The sequence below is a fragment of the Protopterus annectens genome, chromosome 1.part0 (assembly GCF_019279795.1).
Source record: "Protopterus annectens isolate FY-2018-M chromosome 1.part0, PAN1.0, whole genome shotgun sequence".
In the NCBI taxonomy this organism is placed as follows: Eukaryota; Metazoa; Chordata; order Ceratodontiformes; family Protopteridae; genus Protopterus; species Protopterus annectens.
Window position 1 is genome coordinate 1,491,286,576 of NC_056725.1, and position 12,275 is coordinate 1,491,298,850.

At 39.0% G+C, this 12,275-nt stretch overlaps 1 protein-coding gene across 3 annotated transcripts in view; it reads right to left on the reverse strand.

Moving 5' to 3' along the window:
- The window catches only part of LOC122798656 (leucine-rich repeat and fibronectin type III domain-containing protein 1-like protein), a 4,504,452-nt gene that overhangs the window by 1,365 nt on the left and 4,490,812 nt on the right, over positions 1–12,275 (reverse strand). The gene's annotated exons all lie outside the window — the stretch shown is intronic.

A 12,275-nucleotide genomic window follows, 5' to 3' on the forward strand; every position in this document is an offset into this window, starting at 1 on the left:
ATGAGATTTGAATGAACTTATTTTAGAAACTGTTTGCTTGAACACAGAAGTGCATTATATGAAAAATGATTCCACTAATTAATGTGTATATATCTCAATGTAAAATATTTTTAAAGACTACTTGTCAGAAATAGTGCTAATGATAATGCTATTTAGTACATGGAGTGTAGTGATTATGCTGCAAAAGTTTCCAAAATGTAAATTTGTTATGCACTTTTCAGATGTCAATAAAGTGCATAACAGCTTTTCTAACTTCTGTTATGTACTTTTCAGCACTTTTATGCTCTATTTACACTGCAGCATCCTCAACAACCACAAAAGAACAGTGTTTGAAGTGCTTGAGGGATATAAAATTTGTAAAACACTTTGGATGCAACACAAAAAGGGACAAAATGTGCCAGACAGAAGTGTCTATTAGCTTTTAAATCTATTAGTTGATCATATGTATACTTTACTTTTGTCTGCAGGACAGTGTTGTGTTATAATTTTCAAAGCAGTAAAGCAATTCTAAGTTTGGTTTAATTTGCCCTATATTGTGTCTGACAAAAGTCTGCTTAAGAAAGTCAAATAAATAAATAAATACAATAGTTTGAATTCCTAGATCATTTTCTTCCCTGTAACTCAAAGAAAGTGGGACAGCTAAAACTCTACTAACTACAAAGAGCTATGATCGGCTTTGCCTGATCATAATCTAGTTCACTGTTCTCAAAACAGAAGTCAGGATTCATTTCTTGAGCTTTGCTTCATTCTGCCCTCAAGGTGACTTTCTTGAAATCTATTACTGGAATGTATAACACAGAGGGTTATAATCAGGTCTCTGATCATAACCAGGTTGTTATATGTTCAAAACATGGATATCAAGAAATTTACCTTGAGAGAGAAGTAGAGTAAACAAAGCTTAAGAGGTGAATCTTTGTTTATAATATATAATAGCTGAGTTATGGCTCGAGAAACTCAGTCATAAATATTTGTATAACATAGAGCTTCAGCTGTTCCAATGCTCTACTAGTTACAATAAAAAATGTAAGAATGCAAAGTGTTTTACAGTTTTGAAAGCCCCAAAACACTTAACATTGCCACACAGTGGCCAGGACCTATGTATCAATGACATTACAAGCTGTTAGAATCTTTGCAGTGCTACACTGTGTGTGTGTGTGTGTGTGTGTGTGTGTGTGTGTGTGTGTGTGTGTGTGTGTGTGCGCGCGTGTGTTGTGTATGCAAGAGAGAGAGATGGGGAGAATAATGTGTAAAACAGCTTTTAAAGCTGTTTTTGAATCTAGCCAATGTTCTGTGATGGGTAGTTCTTGTAGGTGTTTTGCTGTACTCTGAAACTAGAGCTTAGCAGTGCTGACTCGTGCTTAACAAGACTTTATCACGCATTTTTCTTACATCAGAAAGTTGTTTAATGACATTGCTTTCTCTTTAATTTGCAAAATAACCATGATACTTCATATGTACTACAAGTTGGATATGACTGAAGATCTGATAATAATTCTCCATTTGCTATTGAAAAGAGATAAAGAATACCTTTTAAAAAATCAAATAAAATTACTTAATTGTGGTATGCTGATGAGACAGTATAGTAATATTACTTCAAAGACCTCATAAAATAGGAATGCAGTGATAATAATACCATTGAACAAAGTATGATTCCAAATCCAGGTCCACAAAAATTGGCTTTAGTGGTGCACTCAAACTGGCTGTTTCAATTGGAGTAGCTGTCTGAGGCTGTTTATTGCAAGCCTTTAATTAATTCCAAAGCTTATAGTAGTCCTGAACTTTATTATTATGCTTAACAGTACATGACAGGCATTGCTTCCTTCATATCTACAAAACCTGACTAGTGAGCCCTCTGTTTTGTTTCCTTCAAGAAGCATGTTGGAAATTCAACAAGAACAGATATTCATTCATTATCTAACTACACAATTAATTCAATTCATTGTCATATGGTGGGGACTGGAATTAGAAAGCTGTCTTGGAAAGGAGCAAATTGATTACAAAATAAATATACACACATGCAAGTACAGATGCATGCTTACTCACTCCCACGCATGCATTCACTTGCACAAAGCATTCACACCAATGGATAATATAAAGGCAAACAGACTATGCTTTGGAGAGGAATGTTTTGACTGCTGTAGTTAGTCTCTTGTCATGTTTTTCTAAGCTGCAATGTTAATTCTTGTCATAAAATGACACCACATCAAAGAAACTTCATTAATTTCATTATGAAATCCTGTGCTATTATCTTGACTGCTGAATGGGAAGCATTTATATACCATCAGCTATGAATGTTTCATACTAGTTTCTAAATCTGTTTTGTTATACATTATACATATTATGAATTTGCATACAATGTAAACTTTGTGCCACACAACAGTACTGCTCTGTGTTATCATTATCAAATTGTAGACAGATAGATTTACATCAATCACTGGTTGTATGCCAGACCTCTGGGTCCTGGGTTCATTTCTGACTTGCAATCACAACTACGTGCAGGTCATGTTCTTCTTATACTTGTTGGGTTTCTTGGATACACCGCAATCTTTTAAACATTTTAAAGGATACTGGTTGACTACCTCTAAGTCATAGCTTAAGATGTCTGTAAAGAACCAGATCACTTACACAGAAGGTTACCATTTAAAGTAAAGAAAAGCTAATGTTTATAAAATATTCTGATAATACCAGTTCAGCGTTATATATGGATAGGAATGACATAAAGAAAAAAAAATTTCAACATAGTGATACCAGGGTTGTCAGAGACTTTTCTATGTAAGGTAGGGTACTCAGTAGCAGAATTGGTGGAGCTAGCTGGAATGAGGTGACATTACATCTAATGCTATCAGTTGTGAACATGGTTATATTGTTAAATATATACTGATTTGTACATTGCTGCAAATGATAAATATCATACTTCCTCAGCAATAATGGATGAGGGCATCAAATCCCTTACTCCCTTTTCCTACCAATTACAACATCTTGACTGAGGGCAATAAATGCTTGAGTGACCAAATGCACAAAGTGCAATTGATAATAATTTATTTCAGAGGTTTTTTTTTCCAAAAATAACACATGGAGGCAGTAATTCCATCTCCTCTCATATTCAATAATCATTAGGAAGTTGGGGAATGTGGATATTTCAGTAGACCAAATGCAGGAATTTCTGCCCAGTGTAATATACTTCACCTTCTTTCTGAGATCATTCTGTGTTAAGATCCGATTCCCCCCTAATCAAAATTACACTGTGCAGAGTATTGTGTTACAGCTTGTTCTTCCAAGTAACTCTTGAAGGCTATACACATTGTCAGAATTCTCCCCACCTCCAATAGCAAAAGTAAAGTTTAGTAAATAAGACATGCTGGAATAAATGAATAGCAAGAAGTGCTACCTAAAGAAACATATTTTGGCTTGATTTTAAGAATAATATGTAAAGACTGTAATCTCCTCCTAACTACCCAATAAATACAATTGCGTTAGGGAGAGGTCATGTCTGAATGACCAAACACAATAAATACTGTTCATTTAACTTTTTTTGAAACAATAACACACAAACTATCCACTGTTGTGTATTTCACATAACCTTCAATAATAATGTGCAAAGGTGGCACACTTCACTTTAGAACTAGAATTACAGAAGGAGCAGTAGGCATGCCTGGTTGAACTCTAACCAGAAATTGTTCAGGATCAGTATGAATTTCAGCTTCTTCCAAAAGCAAGACATAATGCAGAAACCACTGCCATAATCATATTCAATAAAACAGCCATATTTGACTGACCAAATGCTGGATATATGGCCCGTAACACACTATTGCACTTTGGTTCTACCAATAACACAAAGGTAGCTAACCAACCCCCCTCACTGAACAAATGCAAACAATACTGTCTAGTACAATGTATTTCAACTTGGCTCCAATAACAACTACATTAATGCTGTAACCCTGAGTAGCAGATGAAATCCAATTACACATTAAGCTTTACTCATTTATGTGCAGTTATTATCTAACCAAGCATGGCCTTCTCTCATCAAGAACCTTTGGTGCTTCAAAGTGTTACAGGCAGAGTTACGATCTCAAATACAGACTTTAAAACAAACTGAATGGCGATTGTTTACATAGAGGAATATGGACATATTACAGCAAGAGTTATGATCAAAGACAGACTCTAAACAAACTGAATGGTGATTGTCTCCATAGAGGAATATGGACACATTACAGCCAGAGTTATGATAAAAGACAGACTCTAAACAAACTGAATGGCAATTGTCTCCAAAGAGGAATATGGACAGATCCAGCAGTGGCATGGAAGGAGGAGTAGTGCAGACTTTCTAATTAATGCAGAAAACTAGGTGGATGAGAGAAATGAGGAAGGAATGTAGCTAAAAGGCTAAGTGTATGAAGATTGCCTGTGTCTTTGTTAATCATTTCCATGATAATGTGTTCCATGGCTTTGCATATTAGACTAGTCAGAATAATAGGTCTGTAGTTTCTGAGGTCAGCTGATGGTCCACCCTTGTGGAATGGGAGATAACTGCTGTAGTCTTCCATTCTTGTGGTAAAAATCCTGTTTTGAGACTATAATTAAAAATGATGCAAGTGGTCCTGGTAGTTCGTGTTTCCAGCTATTTAGGAGGCATCCCATGACACTGCTGGGACCCAATGAGGTTGCGTTTTTTAGTCTTAGCAAGCACCACCAGGACCTGTTCTCTGCTAATAGTTGGGAGAGTTATGCTAGTAGGTGTTTCATGGTGTGATATGGGAAGAAATGGATGGTGAAGTTTGAGATGAATTTGTCAAAACAGCAAATTTGCGATGTTGTTGTGCTCAGTGAGGGTGGCACCACTTACCACCAGTATGAAACACTAATGTGTGCTGTCTTTAAGGTTTCAGACATAGCTGTAGAAGGCCTTGTGGTTGTCTTTAGCCTGTGAGGATATCTTGACGTTGTAAATAGCCTTTTTGGTCTTAATTAAGCCTCTTAGTTTCCTGTTTAGTTTGGGTGGCCATGGTGGTGCAGTGGTTAGCGTTGCTGCCTCATAGCAATAGGTTCTCCAGTTCGATCCTCAACTGGGGTGCCTTCTGTGCGGAGTCTGCATGTCCTCCCTGTGGTCGCATGGGTTTCCTCCAGGTGCTCTGGTTTCCTCCCACATTCCAAAGACATGCTGTTGGTGGATTGGACACTCTAAAATTGGCCCTAGTCATGAATGTGTGCATGTGTGTGCCTTCTGTAGAAGGTTGGGCACTGGGCTGGCAACTCAACGCTATAAAACTCCACTGCCAATCATGAGCAGACAGGTGATCCGCTGTGGCGACCCCTAACTGGGAAAAGCCGAAAGAAGAAGAAGTTTCCTGTTTAGTTTAATAACAGAGCTCCTATCATTATGGATTTGCTCTTCCTGGTTTAAGCCATGGCCTTTTATTTCTGTTACATACCCTGTTAAGGTTAGGATTCTATCAGTATATACATATATATATATATATATATATATATATATATATATATATATATATATATATATATATATATTGTTCTTTTTAAGAGTTTGTTTAAGGTTTATTTTTAGTAGGTACAGCAACCTCTATACAGCCATTTAGTTGGTTATACAGAGTCTTTGCAAACAATTCTGCATAGGTTGTTGTGAACTCGGTGTTGGGAGGAGCATTACATTTTAATACACTATCATTTAATAGGGTGTAGTTTGCTTTGGAATAGTTTCTAACTGTTAACAGATTTGCTGGGGTTATCAAGATGATTTTTATTTCAAATGAGATGGCTTTGTGGTCTGACCTCAGCAGTGAGGATATGATATTGGGGTGAGGGGGGAGGGGCAGTGCTCGCCACATTGGTGAGTACCAGCTCCAGTATGCTTTGAACCTCCATGGATGTGCATGCTATCTGGTTAAGGGTATTTGTGTTAATAAAGTCCTTGAATGGTCGTGCCTGTTAGTACGAGGCAGTGTATTTTCCACATTCCATAGAGGGGTAGTTGACATCTCCTGTGAATAGGGTATTTGGCTTCATGGTGAGTATCTCCAGTAGGTCTAGGTATGAGCTATGGGATTCTAGGGACATAGAGGGTGACCTGTAGCTGGTTAGGATATAGTATGGAACTTTGTCTATGGTAATTTGCATGTGGATAAATTCTAGGGCATCATCCTGTTTAACCAATGCAGAGTTATGCTTTTTGCTAATATACATTGAGACTCCTCAACATTTTGTGGCTGTCTGTACAGCTAATGGTCTAAATGTGCAGAATGTACTGAAACCTTGTGTTACCAGAATATTTTCTGCAGATTTTAACCATGTCTCAGTAATGGCACAGATGGTATAGTCTCCAGAATTAGGAGATCTTGTAGGGTGCGGAGTTTCTTGTTTAGGCTCCTAGCATTCAGCATTAACACCGTTAGGTTTCTTTGGGTTTTATTTGCTGTGCTGGTAGGCTTGTCAATTTGGCATTACTTAAAAAAGCTCTAAGGGGACGGATAAACTTTTAGATAATATTCAGAAGCCTAGTGGAGACAGGTGCATACTATCCTTTGCAAAGCAATTTGGTCTGTTAACTATCCCCATCCAAGCTGACAAATAATGAATCTCCCTGGAAAGACACGAGAAACTCATTCAATTATTGAAGTCAGTCATCTTTTGTTCATACCGTGGCATCATCCTTGGTAAAGGTAGAATGCTGCTCAATGCAAGGCACATGCCTGCCTGAGATACGTATTCAGAAAGATCAACAATGCCTGCCTTTATATAGCCCAAGGAACTACATCTTAGGTCATTAATGCTCACACGGACTATGATAGAAACATACTGGTACATGTAGTGTAGTGACTTGAATGTGTGTGTAACTTGGCATATCCTGGGTCTAGTAAGCAACTAACTGCTATCTTCTCCTTTCTCAGTTTGGTGAGTGGGGCATCTGTGTGTCCTACAATGGAGTCACGTATGACAAGAGTCTTAGGTAATGTGTTGATTTGCCTTTTTTGGCTTTGTCTTGGGGCTGCACTGGGTGTAGGAGTATGTGTGGTGTTTGGATTTTCTTTTTTAGTGCTTTAGAGATTGCTAAGGATAGGCATTGACAAGTATAGGCTTAGTAGATCTTTGAGGTTTGGGAAGATTGCTTTTTTAGTGCGTCAGCATACATTGGTCTATGTGTGTGGTGAATACTTATGTGTGGTGGCTGTAGTGTGTGTGTGCTCTTGATAGCCTTGTTTGTATGTGAGATTTTTGACTCCAGTGAAATTATGTATGTTCATCTCTCATGTACTCTGTTTTTTAAGGATTAAATAGCTGTCTTTTGAAATGACACCCTGACTCCACATGCAAAAATGAGAAAAAGGGGTTGTGGATGGATGTGAACATGAGACAATTGCTACACTGACTCAAAATGTTCATATCTACAAAGCTGGCCATGGAGATATTTGGAAATTGCATATCCATTTTGTCCGGACCTGTACTTGGGTGGGCTACTGTAGGTTGTAGACTCAGTTATACAAAGGTCTCCCTAAGTGTTCCCTCAGGTGTGGCACTAGACTAGGTTAGAATATGGTAAGATCTGATAGTGGTGCCGTTTACTGTCCAAACTAGCTGCTGTAAGTGGGTCTATATCAATTTGTTGAACGTTCACTTCCACAAACCTTCATCGAACGGAAACCACTGAATGTTCAGTTCCACGAATGATCACATCAAAAAATATTTCACTAGGAAAAGGAAGCACTTGGCCAACACTACACTAGAACACACACACTGCAGTATGTCAAACCCACCCAAGTGGGCTCCTGTGCCCCACACCACCGTAACTATACATCTGAGATCACACTACATTGGAGAAAAGGAAAATTGGTATTGTTGGGCAACTGCTTCCTTTCCCTACTTAAATCTTTCATGGATGCTGCAGAGCTGAAGTTCAATGGTTTTGGGTCACTGAAGAAAGGCTTGCAGAAGTGAACCTTTGACAAATTGATATATATGCACTCTAAGCTTGACTCCACATAATGACTTTGTTTTAGTAACACTAAGTTACAGGTTTAAGTTCTAAGGGAAGTCTTATAGATAACATTTACTTTCAGAGCATTTGTGTCCATACAGGGCACTGCAAAACTCGATGTAATAACACCAAGAAAGACTGCTTGTGAGTGTATTGCTACAACAAAACATAAACCACCTTGACAAGGCTGTTTCAAGTATTAGGGACCTTTAGAATGATTTAAAGGCAAAATCAATAAATAATGCAAAAATAAAGCACTAGCACTCTAAACAGATAAATGAAGTGCAAAACAATAAAAAAAAAATAATTTTATCTTCCAAATCCATGATCAACCACAGCCTCACCACAGGCTATGTGCCCACAGAATGGCACACAGCAACAGTTATCCCACTCCATAAAAGAGGAACCACCACAGACCCCAGAAACTATAGACCTATTAGCCTGACAAGCCTGGTCTGCAAGGCCATGGAGGGTATTACCATGGAACTCATAAACAAAGATATAGGTAACCTCCAAACTCTGGATGCTATCCAATCCAGATTTGTAAAAGGTAGGTCATGTCTCCTAAACCTGGAAGACTTCTTTGAAAGAGTTACAAAGGCCATAGACGAGGGAAAGGTAGTCCACACAGCCTACCTGGACCTTGCTAAAGCCTTTGACACTATCCCTCATTCAGGAATCATTGATAAACTCACCAACCTTACCATAAACCCTTACATCATGAGATGGGTGGCCAACTGGCTCACGGAGAGAACCCACATGGTAGGAGTTGCTGACTCCAGATCCAACTCCAAACCAGTGACAAGTGGAGTACCTCAAGGTTCAGTCCTGGGACCCCTCCTGTTTGGCATATACTTCTCTGAAGTGCAAGCAGTCAACTAGGTTATATGGCTAACCAAGTTTGCAGATGACTGCAAACTGGGTGCCATTATCGATTCCCTTGCTGACATAAACATCCTGCAAAAAGGCCTCACCATGACTGACACCTGGTGTCAAAATCATGGCCTCAAACTAAATGCCAAAAAGTGCATTGTTATCCCCTTTGCCAAAAACACTGTACCCATGAATTACTAAATAGGGGGTAGTTCACTTAACACAGAAAGTGTGATAAGAGACCTTGGGACCCAAGTGGATAGTAACCTCTCCTTTAATAACCACATTGCCACAGTGGTCAGAAAATCTTTCTACGTGGCCCACTTAATCACAAAAGGGTTTGCATCTAGAAATAAAGAAATCATCGTTCCCCTCTACTCATCACTTATCAGACCCCTCATTGAATACAATGCTCTGTTTGGGATATACCTCACAAGACACCTACAACAACTTGAGAGGCCCCAAAAGTACCTAACCAAAAGGATAGTTGGCTTCAAACAGTTGCCCTAAGCAGACCGGCTCAAGAAACTCAAACTCTACTCATTCACATACCGCTTAATCCGAGGAGACCTCTGCCTGACATACAAAGCTATGTCAAGCCTGGAATTATTGGACATGCTCCACTTGAAGAAATCCCAGTCTTCCCGAGCTACATGCTCTAGGGACCTAAACCTTACCACAACAATGAATAGGACATGCTGGAGGGATAGATTCATATCCCAGAGACTTCCCATGCTCTGGAACAAGATTCCCATCCACTCAAGCAGAGCTCATCATTAACACTATTCAAGAAAAGACTTGATAAGTGGATGGGCAATAGGAAATTCACCCCTGTGGTTATGTCTGGGGCACTGCTCAACATAGGGGCAGGAATTTAACAATACATGGGTGGCAAAAGCCAATACACTGCTGGCTAGGCTTGCCTTGGCCCTCAGGCCGATAGCCTAGTACCTACCTATGAACCTATGAACCTATGAAGATGGATTAATTCAGGACCTCCTCAGAATGTGGCTAGGGTGCCAAGCAGATGGGAGCTCTGCGAAAATGAGCGGAAGACAATTTTCAGTAAGGGGGGTTTACTCAAGTGCAATACTGGTTTGCTGGGTGGGCACTTTGAATTATGGATATATGGAAAACAATGTGTGGGAACTACTTAAATAGGTTACACAACAGGCAATAGCAATGAAAGAGGGGAGGGAGGAACTTTGGAAGTCAGATTGCCATAAAGGGTGGAAGCCACATGCACAGCCTTTTAAAACCACAATAAAAGGGTAGAAGTCTTGGCGAAAAATTCAAACTGAAGCTCAAGTCCTGTGGTTAGAGTTTCAAAAACATTTAGCTTAATGCTTCAGTGGTAGATGGGGTAGACTCAAAGAACAAGGGAAAAACAGTAGCAAGGTAAACAGAAAGTTAATGGAATGCAACTTTAAGCAGGTGTATACAGCTATAAAAAACAGTGAAGCACAAATCCTGGAGCATAATTCACAATACTGCCACGACTGCAACCCCACCACAGATTTTTGTTTAAAGTACAAAAAAATACATTTAAATGTAAATTTACTTATGGAAATAGAAGTGCAGTATAATTTATCAGTAATTATAAAAGCTTACACTAATTCACAGTTTTCACACAATTGCAAATGAAGCTACAAGATTAAAGTACCATAACAAAACAAAAAAAAAAATGCAAACAGATAAATGGACTGTGACGCCCGTGCTCTGGCCCAGCAATTAAGAAGCCTCAATCCTCACCACTAACACCAGTGAGGGGCATCCATATAGGGAAAGGATAATAAATACACACACAGTAAAGTACAATTTCTCTTAAGAGCACACAGAGATCACAGTCAATCTGGGGCTGGTTTCTCCTTTTCTCTCCAGGTCCCCAATGGGACTCCCCACTGCCACAGCTATAGGGTCCAGATCTCAGCCTAAAACCTCCAGCACCCTCTCTGTCCATCCAGTGCTTTGTGTCCCTGCCCAAGTAGTTGACACACACACACACACACACACACACACACACACACACACACACACACACACACACACACACACACACACACTCACACTTTGAGATAACAGTTATATACAACCACTCAGACACTCCTGGGGAAAGCTGGAGCAAGTTCTCCAGCTGTGCCCCTTTTACCCAGACTATACGGTAGCATCACTTGCCACCACCCACTAATATTTACAAGCTACTAAAAGGCCCTTATGAAAGGGTGTCCAATTATACTGTGCAGTATTATTATCCAAATGGTAAGTGTGACTGAACAGCAAGGCTATTGGCGTGGCTTTGTACAATATCACTAAATACATGCAATGTACTCTTCGAGCTTAAATTATATCTACACAAAACAGCCACAGTCAAAAGGTTTAAAAATATTTAATAATAAATAATAAAAACACAGCACAATACTTCTTAGTACATAGTGCCAGTCAACAGTTCAGAGATCACAGAAAAATACTTAAAATAATACAGTAGAAAATGTCTGACATCAATACAGGAAAAAAAGCTAATCCAATCTTCCTAGTTCCTAGCTATATCTAAGAGAAAACACAGTTCTAAAATAAACTTACATATAAAACACAGGCAGAGTGCTGGTGAGTTACATGTTCTCAAGACAAATGCTAAATTGCTCTCATTCTTTCTGTCTTTAAATTGATAACACAGTATCACTGATTCATTTCAGATTACATAATTTCTTTCTGGTCCCCAGGCTAACAGAAAATCAGAGGTTAATAGCCCTTTATATCTTGCAGCTGGTCAGGAAGCCAGAGCATTAAAAGAAATTATACATGTAAAGTCTAGCCATTAACTCTGGCCTCAAAACAATTGGCAGAATGCCTCCTTCTATACATCTTGGATCCATGTTTTAGATCACAGAATTTCATAATGCTTGAATTATCAGCTTTCTTACAGTAGAGTACACTGTTGTTACATTTTTTTCAGTTCAACATCCAATACAGTCTTTTCACATTTAAGAGAACAAGTCTATGGTTTACATTAATATTTACAAATGACAGAATTATCTACAAAATTCTACCTGGCTAGGCTGGCAGACTCCACCTATCTTCACACATGTCCCCCCTGGAAAACTCAAGCTAGTTTTTCAAGTGACACTTGAGAAACACTGCTTGAGAAGGTTAGGCCTATCTGAGTATACCTTACCCCATTCCCTGTCTTGACAGCCCATCTGCATTGGCACTGCAAATACCACTGCGGTGCTGCACTGACATATCATATGCTTGCAACCCTAGGCTCCATTTTAGCAACGTGGCATTTTCTGACTGGCTCTGGTTAAACATGTTAGGGGATTGTGATTTGTCATTACAGTGAATTTTCTTCCATACAGATAAGGCTGAAGTTTCTGCAGTGCCCACACTATGGCTAGACATTCCTTTTCTACAGGTGCAC